This window comes from Callithrix jacchus, chromosome 4, assembly GCF_049354715.1.
Source record: "Callithrix jacchus isolate 240 chromosome 4, calJac240_pri, whole genome shotgun sequence".
Classification (NCBI taxonomy): Eukaryota; Metazoa; Chordata; class Mammalia; order Primates; family Cebidae; genus Callithrix; species Callithrix jacchus.
Genome location: NC_133505.1, coordinates 81,356,798 through 81,378,176, shown reverse-complemented (window position 1 = coordinate 81,378,176; position 21,379 = coordinate 81,356,798). Strand labels below are relative to the sequence as shown.

At 41.9% G+C, this 21,379-nt stretch overlaps 1 long non-coding RNA gene across 1 annotated transcript in view; it reads right to left on the bottom strand.

Annotated features, from left to right (window-relative positions):
* Nucleotides 1-21,379, bottom strand: part of LOC128931788 (uncharacterized) — an 88,209-nt gene that overhangs the window by 1,346 nt on the left and 65,484 nt on the right. The window lies entirely within an intron of this gene.

The following is a 21,379-nucleotide window of genomic DNA, read 5'->3' as shown; positions in this document are numbered from 1 at the left end:
ATGTTAGGCTGGATGCAGTGGCTCATGCCTATAATCCCAGCACTTTGGGAGGCTGAGGTGAGTGGACCCCAAGGTCAGGAGTTCAAGACCAGCCTCACCAACATAGTGAAACCCCATCTCTACTAAAACTAACAAACATTATTAGCCAGGTGTAGTGGAAGAACCTGTAATCCTAGCGCAACCAAGATGCTCCCCTGGGGGAGCATGGGGACTTCCTGAAGATGCTCCCAATCCCTATCCAAGGTTCTTGGCCTCTCTTACCCTGAAGAATGGGGAAAGGAACCCCAGAGGTGCAGTGAGTTTGCCATTCGAATAAATATCATGGACCCAAAGAGTTTTAGAGAGACCGATTTATTAGGCAGAGAGACAAAAAGAAAGAGAACGAGAGATAGCTCCCACACTGCCATGAGAGGGGATCCAAAGAAGGAATCCATATAGGGAGGGAGCAGTGGAATTTTTAACTCTTGAGTTATTTCTTCCCCATTCCTGTTCTCATCCAATGAGAGGAGTTCTTTCAAACTTCCTCTGGAGTGACTGATCTTTGACTCTGATACCAGACTGACTGCTTGTCCACAACAGAGCCCCCTCCTCCCAGCTCTTGGACAAAGCCCAGCTGTATTTTTCTACCTAGCCCACACGTGGGAAACCAAGACAAAGAACTTTACATTCCTAAATGGAGGGGTGGAGCCAGGAAGCTCCTGCCTTTGAAACCCCACCCCTCATGGACCGGGGGAGAGTCCCTCAGTCCCCACTCTGAACAGGAAAGTCCAACTGCTATTGGAACATGGGCATTGATTGCTCTTTAGCTACTTCCTGCTGAATTGGGGCATAGAAGAAGCCCTACAGTTGAAGTTTCCTCCAGAGGGGAGTCTTCCAGGGGTGCAGATTTATCCAGAGGTCCACAGCAGAGCTTATGAGCCAAGGACATCCAAGGTTTTATTTGCATTTGTTGCCTTATGGCCTTAATTTTAGAAGAAACAAATTTGACAAGAAGGTTAAATATGAGATGCCCAAAAGCCAGCAATAATAGAATGGTTATAAATGGGCCTAGAAGAGTGCAGAGCAAGGTCAGCCAGCTGTTAAACAAGCTCCACCATCCTGTTTCTTGAAAGTCTTGAGTCCTGTGTTCAATTCTGTCCCTGAGTTCTTTAACTTTGTTTAAGACAATACTCAATTGGTTCATAAAGTAGCAGCATTTTTTTCCTAAAAAGAGACAGGTTTCTCCTTTCTCTGATGTTAGCACATCCAGGGCCCTTCGATTTTGAAGAGTCATGGCAGCTAAGGAGTTAAGCTGCTCCTGCAAAGAGAATTAGCAACCTTTTCCATGTTATTTAACTCCTGAAATAGTTTATAGTAAAACTGAGTAAAATAGTAACTTCTCCAGTGCCAGTATCAAGTTCTATTATTCCGCCCACACCCCACTACTTGGAATAATTGGGGTTTGAGTATGGTGTGGCCTTAGCAAGACTCTGCACCTGAAAGTCAGTGTATATTTTCATGGGGAGGGGCACTAGGAAGGAGAGGAGAAGAGCTATTAGGCCAATCCATAGGGGCAACTGCAGAAAGTCCAGTTGCAGATAGTAAAGTTAAGAGTGATAGTCCTGTTAATGCCAGGATGTAAGTTAGACTCATGAGTAGTTACTTTCCTGAGGATCTAATCAGAAGAGCTAATGTAGATCCTCTAATGGCTCCCAGGTGTATAAAGAGTTGTCTCCGGGAACTTCAGGCTGTCAAGTGGAGGGCCTATGATTTTATTCAAGAGGTGTCCAAGGCTTCAACCAAGTGTGATGAATCCACGAGTCAATTCCCACCACCTGAACTTCCATTGGGGTAGACAGAATAACTGAAAATGGTCCTTCCCAAGATGGGCCTAGAGAGGGAGAGTCTGAGGGGAGAGATTTAACAATCACTAAGTCTCCGGGACCAACTAGGGGAACAACTCTTTCCCTTTTTCCCTAGGGTGTCCTTCAGGTAAGGTCCTAAGAGCCTGTTGGTACTTAGCCAAGGAGGTTATATGTTTTATTAGATCTGCTGTTTCCTTGTCTTATACAAGATCATTAGTAAGAAACTGCCATCCATAAAGCATCTCAAAGGGGCTGAGTCCTATTTTCTGAGGAGAGTTTCAAGCCCTTAAGAGTGCTATTGGTAATAGAGATGGCCACGGGAGGTGGGTTTCCTGTGACAGTTTCTTTAGGTGTCTCGAGAATTTCATTCATCTTCTCCACTTTCCCTGAGAACTGAGGCCTCTAAGCACAGTGGAAATGGTACCATATTCCTCACACTTTGGAAATTTGTTATGTCACTGCACCTTTAAAGGCAGGGCTTTTATTACCTCTTGGGCTTTTTCTGTTCTACAGGGGAAAGCTTCAACCCAGTTTGTGTAGGTATCTACACATACTAACAGATGTTGATATCCCTGAGATGTTGATATCCCTGAGACTTAGGCATATGGGTAAAATCCATTTGTCAGTCCTCGCTTGGGTAATGACTGGTTCACTGTTCCCCAGCAGGAGCTTTGCGATGTGACAAAGGACTATTTTTCTGGCATATTTCACACCCTTTGACTATTTGTTGAACAGCCTTGAAGAGATCTTTTCCTGTAAATATAGATTTGGCCATTTGATATGTATTCTCTATACCCATATGGAAGGTTTGATGTAGGGTTTTAAGTACTTTCCACCAGCTGGCAGCAGGTAGGAGTACTTTTCCCTCCTCAATAGCTAGTCATCTTGAAGTAAGAAGATTATGTCCCTGGGAGATTGCCCACTTTACCTCTTCTGACGAGTATTGCGATCTATTTCCCTGGAGAGGGTTTTTCCATATTAAAGGTCCTTCTGTAAATTGTCTAGCTGCCCTTTTTGCCCTAGGTCAGCTTGGTGATTGCCCTCTGCTTCCTTCTCATCTTTCTGGTGACCTCAGCAGTGTGAGACTGCTACCTCTTTGGGTTCTTGGACAGCTTGTAATAAGTCTAAAATGTCCTTATGATATTTAATGGGAGTTCCTGTCGAGATTAGGAACTTTCTTTCCTTCCATATGGCAGCAGGGGCATGCAGAACCAGGTAAGCATGTTTGGAAACTGTGTATATGTTTATTCTTTTATCTTTTCCTAATTTTGGAGCTCAAGTAAGGGCTACTAGTTCTGCCAGCCGGGCACTAGTTCTAGGAAGAAGGGAATTACTTTCAAGCACTGTTTGATCACTGACTACTGCATCTTCTGCTTCGAACTCCATTTTCCATAAATGAACTTCTGTCAGTGTCTAGGTTAAGATCAGGATTGGCTAGAGGAGTTTCTAAGAGATCCTCTCAAGCCGCATAGTTCTGGGCTATAACCTGCTGACAGTCATGTTCTTTGTCTGCCCCTTCCTCATGAAGAAAAGTAGCTGGATTGAGGGCTGCACATGTGCGCAGCTGCAGTACAGGCCCTTCGAGCATTAAGACCTGATATTTGAGTAAGTTGTGGTCAGACAGCCATAAACCTCCTGTAGAGGCCAGAATTCCAGCTGCATTATGTGAAGTCCATAGAGTTAGATCTTTTCCTTGCACTATTTTAACAGCTTCTGAGACCAGTATAGCCACCAAGGCTATGACCTCAGAGCAGTGTGGCTAGCCTTTTGCTATCACATCAATTTCCTTACTTAGGTATGCCACCAGTTGTGGCATGGTCCCCCAAGTCTGAGTGAGAACCCCCAGTGCTACTCCTGACTTTTCCATAATATAGAGGGAGAAGTCATTCCCTGTAGAAACGCTTAGAGCTGGAGCCTGCAGTAGTGCCTGCTTTAGGGTCTGAAAGGCTGCCCGAGCTATAGGGTCCCATTGTATTAGATGGGTGTTCGCTTTTGGGGTTTCCTTAATCAGGATGAATAGTGGTTTGGCTATTGCACCATATCTGGGAATCCACAATCAGCAGAAACCAATTACTCCTAAGAATCCCCATAATTATTTTAAGGTTTTTTTGAGGGGTGAAGGCCAGTATGGGTTGGAGACTTTCTCTATCAAGGGCCTGAGTGCCCTTAGACAAGATAAGTCCTAAGTATTTTACCTCTTTTCTACAAAGTTGGGCTTTTGGTTTGGAAACCTTATATCCACAGGTGGCGAGAAAGTTTAGGAGGTCCTGGGTGGCCTGCTGATGCTGGGTTTCTGAGTTAGGAGTTGAAAGTAAGTTGTCCATATATTAAAGAACCAGAGTACCTGGATGTGAAAAATGACTAAGGTCCTAAGCTAGAGCCTGGCTAAACAGGTGGGAGCTCCCTCAAAAGCCCTGGGGTAACACTGTCTAAAGGTCTTCAAAGGTGAACAGAAACTGGGAGTCAGGGTTTAATGGAACATAGAAAAAGGCATCCTTACGATCTACGACTATAAACCATTGTGTCTTTCCTGGCATTTGAGAGAGCAAGGTGTATGGGTTGGATACAGCTGGGTATAAAGAGATCACAGCTTCATTAATAAGCCTGAGATCTTGCACCAGCCTCTATTATCCATTAGGTGTTTATACTCCTAAAACTGATTACAAGAGCTGTTACAGGACTGTACTAGACCCTGAGATTTTGAGTTCCTTACAATATCCTATAGCCTCTTTTTGGCTTCCGGTCTCAGGGGTACTGTCTTTGGTAAGGAAAAGTGGAGGGATCCTTTAGCCTTATTCAAATTGGGCATGCATTCTTTGCCATCCAAATTGTCCCTCCATTGCCCAAACCTCAGGATTAATCCCTTCCTTAAATAATGGGCAGCAGAGAGAGATTTCCTCCGACAATGTTCATGCAGATAATGGCTCACGCTCTGGCTAACAGGTCCCACCCTAGTAAAGGAGTGGGACTTTGTGGCATGATGAGGAAGGCATAAGAGAAGAGAATATCTCCCCAGTTACAGCTTAGGGGCTGGGAGAGATCTTGGGAGACTGCTTGTCCTAGGACTCCTCAGACAGTTATCCTCAGATGGTTGTCCTCAGACAGTTACAGACTTGGAGGACAATCATCCAGGACAGAAAAGCAAAATGCAGACGGCCATGCCAGTGTCCAGAAGATTAACCTCCTGGCCTCTACGGTCAGCTTTACCTGGGGCTCGGTGAGGGCGATGACTTGTGCTGGCACTTGCCCTGGGCACCTTCAGTCCTACTTTTGGGTCATCTGGTTAGCCACTTCAGGCCCTGGGAACCTTTGTCTCCTGGGACAGTGTGCCTTCCAGTGATCCCCTTGGCACAGTGGGCAAGGATGAGGAGTTGGTCAGTTCCTCTGGGGACAATCTCTCTGAAAGTGTCCTGGTATGCCAGAGTGGTAGCAAGCTCTGCAAGGCTGGCAGCTAACCCAAGCCTTTCTCTGTTCTGAGCCCCTTGGGTCTGCTTGCCTGAAGGCCATGACTCGGGCTGCAGCCTTTCTCTGGTCCCTTCAGTTCCTTTGACCCTGTTTCTCCTGGTCTCTATTATAGAACACTGAGATTGCTAGATTTAATAATGATTCTAGACTCTGTTCTGGCCTCAGGGCCAGCTTCTGGCACTTCCTCCCAATGTTTTCTGCTGATTGTGTAATAAATTTTTCTTTTAGAAATCTGACCTTCAATGCAGTCTGGTGACAGAAGAGTATACTTTCTTAAGGTCTCCCATAACCACTCAAGGAAGGCTGTTGGGTTTTCTTCCTTTTCCCTGAGTTATGGTGGATAACATGGCATAGTTCATGGGTTTTTTCCTAGTTTGCCTTAATCCTTCAAGTATGCAGGTCAATAGGTGCCTATGACTCCAGTCCTCCTGTTCTGAGTCAGGAGCCCAGTGAGGGTCCATGCTAGGGACTGCTTATCTACCTGTAGGGAATCTATCCTTCTCCTCTGGCATCATTTGGTCATGTACTTTTTTTTTTTTTAATAGAGCTGCAGGATGCACTACCTGGAAGCCCATTTCTATAGAAGGACCAAGAAAAGTTTTTCCTTAGGGATCTGTGGCAGGCTCAGGAATATAGTTAACTCTTTTTTAATGCAACTAACTGAATTATTGGAGTGAGGAAAGGGAGGGAGTTACATCAAAGCATTGTTCTGCAAAAGTGATGAAGTCTATCATGCTGAGAAATTTGAAATTGCTCCTCCAAGGTCTTAGGCATGGCTCGGGAAAATATTAAACTGACAGTTACCTGCCAACTAGGTTGAAGAAGGGAGTACCCTAGATAAGGAGACCACTGAGAAAACTGACAGTTGCAAAATGAATGCCAAATGAGAGCAAGAAGGAAGACAAAATGACCCGTTTTGGTGACATTAGCAGTTTGATGAATCGATGCATTCATCTAATCAAAATCAAATATCTCCTATAGCTAAACTCTGTTCTCAGGGAGATGGTATGATAAAGAGAGGAAAATGAAATATAATCAAAAACAAAAAATGGTGCCTATGTTTCAAGAAATAACAGATTAGAGTAGATAAAAATATCAGCAAATGGTAAAACTATACTAACAGTTTAGTTTTTCAGATGGAGTTTTACTCCTGTCACCTAGACTGGAGTGAATGGCAAGATCTCAGCTTACCACAACCTCCACCTCCCAGGTTCAAGCGAGTCTCCTGCCTCAGCCTCCCAAGTAAATAGGATTACAGGTCCCCACCACCTGCCTGGCTAAATTTTTGTATTTTTAGTAGAGATGGGGTTTCACCCTGTTGGTCTGACTGGGCTCGAATTCCTTTTTTTATGGATTGGAGGTTTCAGTGGGATGGGAGGATCACAAGGAATCAGGTGTTCAGAGGAATGTATTGAGTAGAGGTGAGGAACTAGGATGTTGAAAAGTAAAAAAAGGAGAGAAGAAGAGGAAGAGGAAGAAAAAGAGGGAGAGAGAACAGGAATATTGCTTCATTCCAAAAATGGGTATTAATAATGGCCGATCAATATTTTGTGTATTTAAAATGGAGAACTCTATAAATATTTATTGAGTCTACTTGTTCCGGCTCTGAATTGAAGTCCTGGATATCCTTATTAATTTTCTTTCTCGTTGAGTCTAAATCTCATTATGGGTCTTATGTATCTGGGTATTAAGATCTCTTATTGTTGCATTGATCCTTTTACCACTGTATCTTTAATGCTTTGAAATCTATTTTATCAAATGTGTTATTTATTTTTGCTCTCCATTTGGTTGGTAAATTTTTCTCCAACCCTTTGTTTTGAGTCTTTGTGTATTTTTGGATATACCATTAGGTTTTGGCTGTATCTTTTGATTGGGGGATTTAGTCGATTAAAATTTAGGGTTACTGCCATTTGATGTTAACTGGCTATTTTATCCATTCATTGATGTAAATTCTTCTTTATGTTGATGCTCTTTATTTTTTGGTATATTTTTAGAAAGGCTCATACTGGTTGTTCCTTTCTATGTATAATGCTTCTTTCAGAAGTTCTTGTAAAGCAGGCCTGGTGGTAATAAAATCTCTGAGTACTTGCTTATTCATAAAAGATTTTCTTTTTCCTTCAATTGTGAAGCTTAGTTTGGCAGGATATGAGATTCTACTCTGAAAGATCTGTTCTTTAAGTATGTTGAATATTGGCGCCCACTCTCTTCTGGCTTGTAGGGTTTCTGCTGAGAGATCTGCTGTAAGTCTAATAGCTTTCCCTTTATGGGTAACCTGGCCTTTCTCTCTGGCTGCCCTTAGTATTTTCTCCTTCATTTTGATCCTGGTGAATCTAACGATTATGTGCCTTACGGTTGCTCTTCTTGAAGAATATCTTCGTGGTGTTCTCTGTATTACCTGGGGTTGAATAGTGTCCTGCTTTGCTAGATTGGGGAAATTTTCCTGGATAATATCCTGAAAAGTATTTTTCAGCTTGGATTCATTCTCTCCATCACATTCAGGTATACCAATCAAACGTAGATTGGGTCTTTTCGCATAGTCCCATATTTCTTGGAGACTTTGCTCATTCCTTTTCATTTTTTTTTCTCTATTCTTGTCTTGTCATTTTATTTCATTAAGTTGGTCTTCGACCTCTGATACCTTTCTTCTGCTTGATCCATTCTGCTATTTAAACTTGTGCATTTTCACTAAGTTCTCATGTTGTCTTTTTCAACTCCGTTAGTTCATTTATATTCCTCTCTATATTGTCTAGTCTTTTGTCTAAAAGATTATCGGGAGAGAGATCCAAGATGGCTGATCACTAACAGCTCAGGATTGTAGCTCCCAGTGAAAGCTCAGAGAATGAGAGGATGCCACACTTTCAGACGAATTTTTGTTGCTCACGGACCAGCAGATTTCTAGTGGAGGAGCCCCACGGGTCACCAGTGCAACTCTGGTGGCCAGTGCAGCTGTTTGGCGCGGCAGCTCTTCATGCAGAGTAAACGGGACTGGTTCCCTTACTGACCGGTGTTTGGAGCTCCGGGAAGGCAGAGCCGCTTGTTGCAGACTCAAGAAGGAAGCCAGACCAGAGATTCCCAGGCAGAAGAGCACCATCAGTCTTATCGCTGCTATTTTGGCTGGCGCAGCGGGTTGCTTGAATCCCAGCACTGGGAATCAATAAATTGGACGTCGACTCAGAAACCTAATTAGAAAGGCGGTAATTGTAAAGATGACAGAAGAATAAATTTATAATAAAGGGAAAAAATCAGCCTAAGAAGGCCGAGCATACCCAAAATCAGAACCCCTCTCCCTCTACAGGGGATTGCAGTTCCTCATCAGCAACGGAACAAGCCCTGATGGAAAAGGACTGTGTTCCATTATCTGAAGTAGGCTTCAGAAGGTGGATGATAAGAAACTTCTGGGAATTAAAAGAACTTGTTTTAACCCAATGTAAAGAAACTAAGAACTTTGAAAAAAGGTTTGAGGTCATGTACTTGACTAAGGTACTAGGTGTCCCCAAACTCTTGAGCTGCTGCTAGAGCAGCCTCTCTCTCATTGCTGGTGAGGGTCTGACTAAGCAATAACATGGTATCTTTCTAATCTTATTCGAAGAAGTGACCCAGGCCCTACAGAACATCTATGTACTTGTCCGGGTTTTCTAAAAATTTTCCTAAGTCTGCCTTGATTTGCTTTAAGTCAGAATGTGAAAAGGGAGTTTGTAGCTTGGTTGGGCCAAATTCTCCTTCAACTGCCTGTAAGGGGCAGAACTGGGGCACCCTAGTAGCCTGAGATGCCTTGGCCACTTTGGCCTTCCCTGACTCCTCTTGGGTTATAGGAGCTGAGAAGACCTGGTCAGCATGGGTGGAGCCACTTGTAGTCCTGAATATGGGGGTAGTCCGGAGAAGGGGCCAGTAGGGCATAGGTTATAGGCCTTACATAGCTGAGGATTATCCCTTAGAGAAACAGAAAACGTGCACATACGGGACCTCAATCCATTTACCTTCCCTCTTACAGAACAGGTCTAATTGTAGAAGGTTGTTATAATTTATACTTCCCTTAAGAGGCCAGGTTTCTCCACTCAGGAGAGGGTACCATGGCCACGCTGTTTGGCAGAGAAAAATGAGCCACTGCTGCTTCAAACATCATGGGTCAAATTGGTCCCAGTTATCCAGGATACACTTTAAGGGTGATTTTGCCTTGGGAATAGTAGCACCCATCTGAAATCGAACACAGGAATGCCTGCATCCCTCGTTAGTCCTTGCAACTGCTAGCCCTGGGGCAACCCCCAGTTATAGCACCTTGTAGTTTCCTTGTGCCCTAAATGAGCGATTATCTTCTGGGACCTCCCACCCCTATGCCAGGTTTAATCATCACACTTATCAGCATCATGGTCACACACTCACTGTCTAAATGTCCTTATGGCTACTGTAAGAACATGGGGACTGTCTTAGTGGCCCTGTACCAGTGTGTCCTTGAAGATCTAGGCCAATGAGGCTTGGGCAGTGTGCCAATATTCCCTATAAAGAGTTCAATTAACGTAGGCCTGACCCTAAAACTGCCCTAGAAGGATACACTTCTTGAGAGGAACCTCTAAACACAACAATCATAATGAAGGTAATGGCTGGCCACATGGCTGAGGCTGGAACTATGCCCTCCGGACCCAGGCCTTCTCCCACACCCCACTTTCCATTATAAAAATATGCCCTAGGGTTGTGGGGCCTGTAATTAACTATTTGAGGCTTGGGCCCAGTCTGACTATGGTATTCTAGATGGAGAAGTTCTGCCATACGAAGAGCCGATCCTAGGCAAGACAAGTTGTACGTCATTAGATTCTGGCACCACTCAGTTGGATTGGGAAATTGCGGGTGACAAAAAAACACACTGTCTTATAGCCTCCCAGACCCACTGATAGACTAGGTCTCTGTTAGGACATAATCTAGCACTGCGGACTACAGGAACTGGCCCTGTGCATTGTAGGAGGTCCTCACATGTAGGAGATATCTTAAAGGAAAGAGCCAGGAAGCAGTTTGCCTTATGGAAATCTGGACCCAAGAGGTTGGGGCCTGGAAGGCTGGGTGTAGCTTGCATAGGCAGCTTTTCCTTCAGAGGTTTAAGCAGGGCCACCAACCTCAACTGGGCCATGCTGAGAGTTCAGGACCTCACTCTTTCCTTCAGCCAGCCCTCAGCTTGGCCCAAAGAAAGAACAGCAAGAAAAGGAAACTAGTTCAGAGAAAAACTGACACCCATGGCTTTAGACTGCAGACTATGATTCTGAAAGGCTAGGTATGGCTTGTATAGGTGGCTGCCGCATTAGCCACCCATGCCCAGCCACTGCCACCAAGATGTGTGGCCCCACACAGGCCCAGCCACCTGCTTCCTACAGGTGGCACCCACCAGTCCTTGCCTCCACCACTGCACACAGCCCCACGCAGGCCCAGCCAACGGCATTTTGCAGGTGGCACCTGCCCGGCCTTGCCTCCACCACTGTGCCCAGTCCTTACCTTCTTAACAAATTTAAAAGCAATGGAAGAACAAAACAGCAAGCAAAAGGGATCTGATAGCAAAAGTACAGATTAGTAAGTGAAAGGGGTCCAATACCACTCACCACTATGAAGTCTGATGTTCTCTTGGCTGGCTTGCAAAGATGTAAGGGGGGAGCATGAGGGTATCCTGAAGATGCTCCCAATTCCGCAATTTGAGGTTCTTGGCCTCTCTAACCCCAAAGAATGGGGAAAGGGGCCCCAGAGGCATGGTAAGTTTGCCGTCTGAATAAATATCATGGACCCAAAGAGTTTTGCAGAGAGTGATTTATTAGGCAGAGAGAGAGAGAGAGAAAGGAGAGACAGCTCTCACATTGCCATGTGAGGGGATCCAAAGAAATGATGTATAGGGAGAGAGCAGCAGGATTTTAACCCTTTAGTTATTCCCTCCCCATTCATGTTCTCATCCAATGAGAGGAGTTCTTTCAAACTTCCCCTGGAGTGATTAATCTTTGATTCTGAAACTGGATTGGCTGCTTGGTCCACAGCAAAGCCTTCTCCTCCCAGAGCTTTTGGCAGGCATTTTGGACAAAGAAGCCCACCTGGATTTTTTCACCTAGCCAGCACGTGAAAACCTAAACAAAAAACTTTACACTCCCAGATGGAGGGGTGGAGCCAGGAAACTCCTACCTTTGAGACTCCACCCCTCATGGATCCAGCAAGAGTCTCTTGCTAGCTATTCAAGAGGCTGAGGCAAGAGAATTGCTTGAACCCAGAAGGCGGAGGTTGCAGTGAGCCAAGATTGTGCCATTGTACTCCAGCCTGGGCAACAGTGCAATACTCCATCTCAAAAAACAAACAAACAGAAAACTAAATGTTGAGTGTCTCACTGAATAATGTAGATTCCAGTAGGGGTGTGGCAGGAACACGGCTATGTGTTCAAAACTATCAGTGAGTGATTCATTCCTTTTTTCCTGGGGAAAATGAAGAGACCATTGCAACCCTGGGGAAACTTGAATTGGCAGTCTACTCAGCTCTACTCTTGCTACTTATTCAGAATGAGCATCAGGAGGCCATCTTGCCTTTACTTGGAACAAGTGGAGTGGCCATTAAGTCTCTCAGTTACCCTTGCCAGTCTTGGTACAAGCCACTCTGCATGGAGATTCTGCATGGATCTGCATTTTCAAAACCATTCACTCCCTAACTCTTAAGACATTACTAGAATTCTGTCCTTGTTTTGTCTGATGTTTCTAATGGCCTTCTGCGATAGGAAGAAGAAAAACAGTGTTAAGAGTGTAGCGCTAAAATCCACAATGTTCAGTCCAAACCCTGACTTCCTACCTTACCAGTTATGCGACCTGGGCTACTTGCTTGTTTTCTGATCTGAAAATGGAGAAAACCATAACTGTCCACATCATGGGGCTGTCTTGAGGATAAATCAATAGTTCTAAATCCAACACACTCCCTATTACAAATATTTTTTCACCTCCTCTTAAATATCTTGAATTGAAATGCATATATAATGCTACCAATCAAGACACTTTAATATAAAGAAGAAATGAAAAGTAATTTATTAAAAAGTATGTATCAATAAGTAAATGCTTAGACATGATTATTCTAGAAGATTCATTAAATGGCTCCATCATGACACATATACATGGTATTACCACAATTAAGGCAGCAACTATAACCACAAGTCATGAAGTGGAGCCAGGGACATGAAGTAAAAGTTCTTGGTAGAAGGAGAAGATGGCGCTATAGGAACTCAGGATTGCAGCTCCCAGTGAAAGCGCAGAGGGTGAGTGGATGCCACATTTCCAGATGGATCTTTATTGCCCACAGACCAGGAGATTCCCAGGGGTAGGCGCCCCATGGGCCACCAGCACTACTGTGTTGGACGGCATGGCTGTTTCAGCCAGCGCCACAGCGCATCGGCACTCCATACAAAATACACTGGTCTTGTTGCCCTGTTAAATTGGCAATTTGAGATTTGGGAAGGCAGACTAGCACATTCATCTGATTAAACGGGACTTAAACAGTAAGCCAGGCAAGGAGATTCCCAGGCAGCGACATTGTTTCAGCTGGCACAGTGGGTCACCATATGGGAAATCACACAGATCCCGGCACCCTCTCAGTAGGTGACTGGAATACCCCTTTTGCTTGCTGAGAGAGGCAACCATTCAACTTTAAAAAAAGGGGGGCTCTACGGCAGGGAGCCAGGTGATCAGGCCCGACAGGTCCCACCCCCACAAAAACAAACAAAACAGCAATTGGAAATGCTCAGGGTTGAGAGTTTCATGGCAAGCACAGCTGAACCCAGGATGATGCAGCTCGGTGGAAGAGGGGCATACACCATTACTGAGGCACTCCACCCCTACAGAGGTAGTCTGCCATTGCTGATGAAGCCTGCCATTGCCGAGGCAGCCCGCCATAAAAGAGAGAGTCTGCCATGACAGAGGCGGGCCACCATCACCACGGCAGTTATAAGCACACCCAGATAAACAGGACTACACGGAATTACACACAGTAGCAGGGCGGAGCCCATGACAGCAGGGCAGAGCCCAGAGCAACTCAGCATAGCCTCTGCAGGCGGGCAGTGACTAGACTGCTTCCTTGCTGGGCAGGACAGTGCAACAGATACTCATAAATAAAGCCCTAACTCCCCAAGACAGGGCGCCTGAGGGAAAAAAAGAAACTTTATGAGTTCTGCTACAGCAGACTTGAACATACCTGCCTAGCAGCACTGAATGAACAACAGAGCTCACAGCTCAGCACTTGAGCTCCTATAAAGTACAGACTGTCTCCTCAAGAAGCTCCCAGACCCCCATATATCCAAAGAGTAACCTCACAAAGGACTGATCAGACTGACATTTGGCAGGCATCATTCTGGGACAAAGTTAGCAGAAGAAGAAACTGGTAGCAGCCCTCACTGTTCTGCAGCTGCTACAGGTGTTCCCCAGGCGAGCAGGGCTCAGAGTGGACCTCAGCAGTCCTACAGCAGAGAGGTCAGACTGTTAGAAGAAAAACTAAGAAACAAAAATACTTCATCATCCACAATCTGGACATCCACTCAGAGACCCAATCGAAAAGTCAGCAACTACTCAGATTACAGGTGGATAAATCCACAAAGATGAGAAGAAGCCAGTGCAAAAAGGAGGAAAACACCCAAAACGAGAAGACCTCACATCCTACAAGGGACCACAACCTCTCACCAGCAAGGGAACAAAGCTGGACGAAGAATGAGTGTGATGAAATGACAAAATCAGACTTCAGAAGGTGGGTAATGAGAAACTTCCATGAGCTAAAAGAACATGTTTTAACTCAACAGAAAGAAACTAAGAATCTTGAAAAAAGATTTAAGGAAAGAATAACAAGAATGGACAACTTAGAGAGGAATATGAGTGAACTGATGGAGCTGAAAAACACAAAACAAGAACTTCGTGAAGCATGCACAAGTCTCAACAGCCGAATTGATCAAACAGAAGAAAGAATATCAGAGGTCGAAGATAAACTCAATGAAATAAAACGAGAAGCCAAGATTAGAGAAAAAAGCACAAAATGGAAGGAACGAAGTCTCCAAGAAATGTGGGAATATGTAAAGAGACCTAATCTACATTTGATAGGTGTACCTGAATGTGACAAAGAGAATGAATCCAACCTGGAAAATACTCTTCAGGATATTATCCAGGAAAATTTCCCCAACCTAGCAAGGCAGGCCAATATTTAAGTCCAGGAAATACAGAGAACACCACAAAGATATTCCACAAGAAGAGCAACCCCAGGCACATAATCGTCAGATTCACCAGGGTTGAAATGAAGGAGAAAATGCTAAGGGCAGCCAGAAAGAAAGGTCGGGTCACCCACAAAGGGAAGCCCATCAGACTCACAGCAGATCTCTCGGCAGAAACTCTACAAGCCAGAAGAGAGTGGGGGCCAATATTCAACATCCTTGAAGAAAAGAACTTTCAACCCAGAATTTCATATCCAGCCAAACTGAGCTTCAGAAGTGAAGGAAAAATAAAATCCTTTGCGAACAAGCAAGTACTCAGAGATTTTGTCACCACTAGGCCTGCTTTACAAGAGCTCCTAAAGGAGTCACTACACAGAAAGGAACAACCAGTACCAGTCATTCCAAAACATATCAAATGCTAAAGAGCATCAACAAAATGAAGAATCTGCATCAACTAATGGGCAAAACAGCCAGCTAGCATCAAAATGGCAGTATCAAACTCACACATAACAATATTAACCCTAAATGTAAATAAGCTAAATGGGCCAATCAAAAGATACAGACTGGCAAATTGGATAAAAAGCCAAAACCCATCGATGTGCTGTATCCAGGAAACCCATCTCACATGCAAAAATACATAAAGGCTCCAAATTAAGGATGAAAGAAGAAGTACCAAGCAAATGGAGAGCAAAAAAAAGCAGAAATTGCAATTCTCATCTCTGATAAAATAGACTTTAAAGCAAAAAAGACATACATGAGGCCAACAAACATATGAAAAAATGCTCATCATCACTGCTCATTAAAGAAATGAAAATCAAAACTACCTTGAGATACCATCTCACACCAGTTAGAATAGCAATCATTAAAAAAGCTGGAGACAGAAGATGCTGGACAGGATGTGGTGAAATAGGAACACTTTTACACTACTGGTGGGAGTGTAGATTAGTTCAAACATTGTGGAATACAGTGTGGCCATTCCTCAAGGATCCAGAAATAGAAATTCCATTTGACCCAGCAACCCCATTACTGGGTATATATCCAAAGAACTATAAATCATTCTACTATAAGGACACATGCACACGAATGTTCATTGCAGCACTCTTTACAATAGCAAAGACCTGGAACCAACCCAAATGCCCATCAATGATAGACTGGACTGGGAAAATGTGGCACATATACACCATGGAATATTATGCAGCAATCAAAAATGATGAGTTCGTGTTCTTTGTAGGGACATGGATGAATCTGGAGAACATCATTCTCAGCAAACTGACACAAGAACAGAAAATGAAATACCACATGTTCTCACTCATAGGTGGGTGTTTAACAATGAGAACACATGGACACAGGGAGGGGAGCACTACACACTGGGGTCTATTGGGGGGAATAGAGGATGGAAAGCGGGGGGGGAGCTGGGGAGGGATAGCATGGGGAGAAATGCCAGATGTGGGTGAAGGGGAGGAAGGCAGCAAATCACACTGCCACGTGTGTACCTATGCAACTATCTTGCATGTTCTGCACATGTACCCCAAAACCTAAAATGCAATTAAAAAAAAGTTGTTGGTAGTGAAAAGTTCTTGATAAGGTTCCAAACAAAATGGAATACAATCTTCCTTCAATTTATGTGACAGACGTGCTCTTGAAAATGTCACTATCTTCAAATCATTCAAAAATTATTTTCTGTTTATATGCAAAGCAAAAGTAGGCTCTAAGCTTGAAAAATTATAAAAACGAGATTTTGCCTATAGGAATAGCCACAGAACATTACAGACATGTATGTGAGCCAGTTCTTCATTATGTGGGACTGTCCTTCACCTTAAAGGAAGTCTAGCATCCCACTGAATAGCAATGGTACTCTCAAATCCCTGTGACACCAGAAATATTTCTGCAAATTTTTACAATGCCTGCAGAGGGCGATAACATCCCCACTAAGGACCACCGGATTAAATGACAGGAAACAAAAACAGGGTTCACCACATGGTCAATGCTCCACTTATAAAAGGTTTGGTTGGTTGGTTGGTTGGTTGGTTGGTTGGTTGGTTGGTTGGTTAGTTGGTTGGTTGTTTTTTGAGAGTTTTTATTTTTAAAGTATTTTTTTTTTCTAATTTTTATTTTAGGTTCATGAGGTATATATGCAGGTTCATTACATGGGTAAATTTCATTTCATGGAGGTTTGGTGTACAGATTATTTTATCACCCAGCTACTGAGCACAGTTCCTGGTAGGTATATTTTTCCATCACTCTCTTCCCACCCTGAACTCTCAAGTGGGCCCAGTGTCTACTGTTCCCTTCTTTGTGTCCTAATGTACTCAATATTTAGCTTCCACTTGAAAGTGAAGATGTGGTATTTAGTTTTCTGTCTCTGCATTAATTCACTTTGGATAATGGCCTCAAGTTCCAACCATGTTGCTGAAAAGGGGTTGATTTCATTTTTTATGGCTACAGAGTACACAATGGGGTATATGTACCAAAGTTTCTTTATTCAGCCCACTACTGATGGGCATCTAGGTTGATTCCTTGTCTTTGCTATTGTGAATAGTGCTATGATGAACATATACATGACAGTGTCTTTACAGTAAAACAATTTAATTCTTTTTGTTATACAGCCAGTAATGGGATTGCTGGGTCAAATGATACTTCCATTTGAAATTATTTGAGTAATCTCAAAACTGCTTTCCACAGTGGCTGAACTAATTTACATTCCCACCAATAGTATATAAACAGTCCATTTTCTCCACAACTGTGAATCCCCAGCATCTGTTATTTTTTAGATGTTTAATAATAGCCATTCTGACTGGCCTGAGATTATATCTCATTGTGGTTTCAATTTGCATTTCTCTGATGATTAGCAGTGTAGAGAATTTTTTATATGCTTGTTGGCCACATGTATGTCTTCTTTTAAAAAGTGCCTGTTCATGTACTTTGCTCATTTTAAAATGAGGTTGCTATGTGCTTGTTAATCCAAGATCATTATAGATTTTGGATTTTAGACCTTTGTTGGCAGCATAGTTTGCAAATATTTTTCCCATTTTGTAGGTTCCCTGTTTATTGATAGTTTTTTTGCTGTGCATTTATTTAGTTTAAGTAAGCCCCACTTGCCAATTTTTGTTTTTGTTGCATTTGCTTTTGAAGTCTTAGTTACAAAATCCTTGCCAAGGCTGATATTCAAGATGGCATTTTCTAGGTTTTCTCCTGGAATTTTTAAAGTTTTAGATTTTCCATTTAAGTCTTTCATCTATGTTGAGATGATTTTTGTGTACAGTGAAGGGAATAAGTCCAGATTTAATCTTCTGCATATGGCTTGTCAGTTATTCTAGCACCATTTATTGCAAAGGAGTCTTTTCCTCATTGGTTGTTATTGTTAGCTTTGTTGAGGATCAGATGGTTATAGGCGTGTGGCTTTATTTCTGGTTTCTGTATTCTGTTCCATTAGTCTATGTGTCTGTTTTTGTATCAGTACTATGCTGTTTTGGCCACCATCACCTTGTAGTATAGGTTGAAGTCAAGTAATGTGATGCTTCTGGTTTTGTTCTTTTTCTTAGGATTTTTTCAGCTATTTGGGCTTTTTTTTCTATTCTATATAAATTTTAGAATAGTTTTTTTCTAATTATGTGAATAATGTCATTGGTAGTTTGATAGAAATAGCATTGAATCTGTAAGTTGCTTTGGAAAGTGTGGCCATTTTAATGATAATGATTTTTCCAATCCATTACCATGAAATATTATTTTCATTTGTTTGTGTCAGTTCTGCTTTCTTTTAGCAGCATGTTGTAGCTCTGTTTGTAGACATCTTTCACCTCCCTGGTTAGCTGTGTTCCTAGGTATTTTGTTCTTTTTACAGATACTGTAAATGGAATTTTGTTCTTGATTTGACTCTCATTGATGGTCCTGATGTATAGAAATGTTACTGATTTTTCAACATTGATTCTGTATCCAAAATCTTTGTTGAAGCTGTTTTCCAATATAAGAACCTTTGGAAGTTAGACCATGGGGTTGTCTAGGTACAGAATTATATTGTCTGTGAAGAGAAATAGTCTGACTTCCTCTCTTGCTATTTGGATCTTTTATTTCTTTCTCTTGCTGATTGCTCTTTTTAGCACTTCCAGTACTATATTGAATAGCAATGGCAAGAGTGGGAATCCTTGTCTTGTTCCAGTTGTCAAAAGAAATGAATGCTTCCAGCTTTTCCCTATTCAGTATGATGTTGGTTGTGGGTTTGTAATAGATGGCTCATATCATTTTGAGGTATAGTCCTTCAATGCCTAGTTTTTTCAGGGGTTTTAGCATGAAGAGATGTTAAATTTCACTGAAAGCCTTTGCTTTCTATTGAGATGATTGGGTTTTTTTTTTTTTTTAGTTCTGTTTATGTGATGAATCACATTTATTGATTTGCATATGTTAAACCAACCTCATATCCCAGAAATAAAGCATACTTGATCATGGTAGATTAACTTTTTGATATACTGCTAGGTTTGATTTGCTAGTATTTTGTTGATGATTTTTGCATCTATGTTCATCAGGGTTATTTGCTTTCATTTTCTTTTTTTTTTTGTTGTGTCACTGGAAGGTTTTGGTATCAGAATGATGCTGGCATCATAGAATGAGTTATGCAGTAGTCCTTTCTCTTCAATTTTTTTGCAATAGTTTCAGTAGGATTGGTACCAGCTCTACTTTATATGTCTAATAGAATTTAACTGTGAATCTGTCTGGTTGGTGGGCTTTTTCTTTTTATAAACTTATTATTACTGAGTCAATTTTGGAACTCATTAATGGTCTGTTTAGGGTTTTTATTTCTTTCTGGTTCAATCTTAGGAGACTGTATGTTTCCAGGAATTTATTCATAATCTCCTAAATTTTCTAGTTTGTATGCATAGAGGTGTTTGTAATAGATGGAGTTTTTTTGTTATTTCTGTGGGGTTGGCGGTAATGTTCCCTTTGTCATTTCTAATTGTGCTTATTCTGATCATTTTTCTCCTTTATTAGTCTAGCCTGCAGTCTATCAATTTTAGTCTTTCAAAGAGCCAAATTTTGGTTTTGCTAATTATTTCGTATGGTTTTTCTCAGCTCCATTTCATTCAGTTCAGCTCTGATTTTGGTTATTTCTTGTCTTCTGCTAGCTATGAGATTTGTTTGCTCTTGTTTTTCTAGTTCCTCTAAGTGTGATGTTAGGTTGTTAATTTCAGCTCTTTCCAACTTTTTGATGTGGATGTTTAGCACTATAAATTTTCCTCTCAACACTGCTTTAGCCATGACTCAGATTCTATTATGTTGTCTCTTTGTTTTCATTAGTTTCAAAGAATTTCTTAATTTCAGCCTGTATTAGTCCATTTTCATGCTGCTGATAAAGACATATGCAAGACTGGGTAATTTACAAACTAAAAAGGTTTATTTGTACTTAGTTTCACGTGGCTGAATGGCGAAGTCTCACAATCATGGCAGAAGGCAAGGAGGACCAAGTTCCATCTTACATGGATGGCAGCAGGCAAAGAGAATGAGGAAGATGTAAAATCAGAAACCCTGATAAAATCATCAGATCTCATGAGACTTATTCACTACCATGAGAACAATATGGGGGAACTGCCCCCATAAGTCAATTATCTCCCACCAGGTCCTTCTTATAACACATAAGAATTGTGGGAGTACAAATTACGATGGGATTGAAGTGGGGACACAGAGCCACATCATATCACTATCTTAATCTCATTGTTTACCCAAAAGTCATTCAAGGGCAGATTATTTAACCTCCTTGTAAAAATATGGCTTTGAGAGATCTTCTTGGTATTGATTTCTGTTTTTATTGTGCTGCAGTCTAAGAGTGTGGTTGCTATGATTTTGGTTTTTGCATTTGTTGAGAATTGTTTTATAACTTACCATGTGGTCAGTTTTAGAGTATGTGTCATGTGCAGATGAGAAGAGTGTATATTCTCTTGTTCAGTGAGTCCAGTTCTGTAGATGTCTGTTAGGCCCATTTGGTTAAGTTTCAAGTTTATATCTTAAGTATCTTTGTTAGTTTTTTACATTAATAATCTCGCTAATACTTTCAGTGGGGTATTGAAGGCTCTCACTAATATTGTGTGTTCATCTAAGTCTCTTTGTAGTTCTCTAAGAACTTGTTTTATTAGCTTGGGTGCTCTAGTGCTGAGAGTATATATATATATTTAGGATAATTAAGGCTTCTTGTTGAATTGAATTTTTATCATTATGCAATGCCTTCCTTTGTTCTTTATTGCCTTTGTTGCTTTAAAGTTTGTTTCATCTGAAATAAAAATAGCAAGTCCTGCTCTTTTCTGTTTTTCATTTGCTTGATAAATCTTTCTCCATCCTTTTTTGAGCCTAAAGCTGACACTGCATGTGAGATGGATCTCCTGTAGACAGTATATGATTAGGTCTTTTTTCTTTGTCCAAGTTGTCATTCTGCACCTTTTAAGTGGAGCATTTATCCCATTTACATTCAAGGCTACTATTGATATGTGTGAATTTGATCCTATCCTCATGCTGTTAGCTGGTGGTTATGTAGACTTGATTGTGTAGTTTCTTTATACTGTCAATGTCTACATACCTAAGTGCATTTTTGTGGTGGCTGGTAACCGTCTCTCATTTCCTTGTTTAGCACTCCCTTTAGGACCTGATGTAAGGCAGGTCAGGCCTGATGGTAACAAATTCCCCTAGTATTTGCTTGTCTGAAAGAATTGTATTTCTCCTTTGATTATGACATTCAGTTCGTTGAATATAAAATTCTTGTTTTAAATTTCTTTTAAGTATACTAATTGTAGACCTCCAATCTCTTCTGGCTTGTAGTATTTCTGCTGAAAGCTCCAATGTTAGCCTGATGAGATTCCCTTGTAGGTGATTTTCCCCTTCTGTTTAGCTGCCTTTAATATTT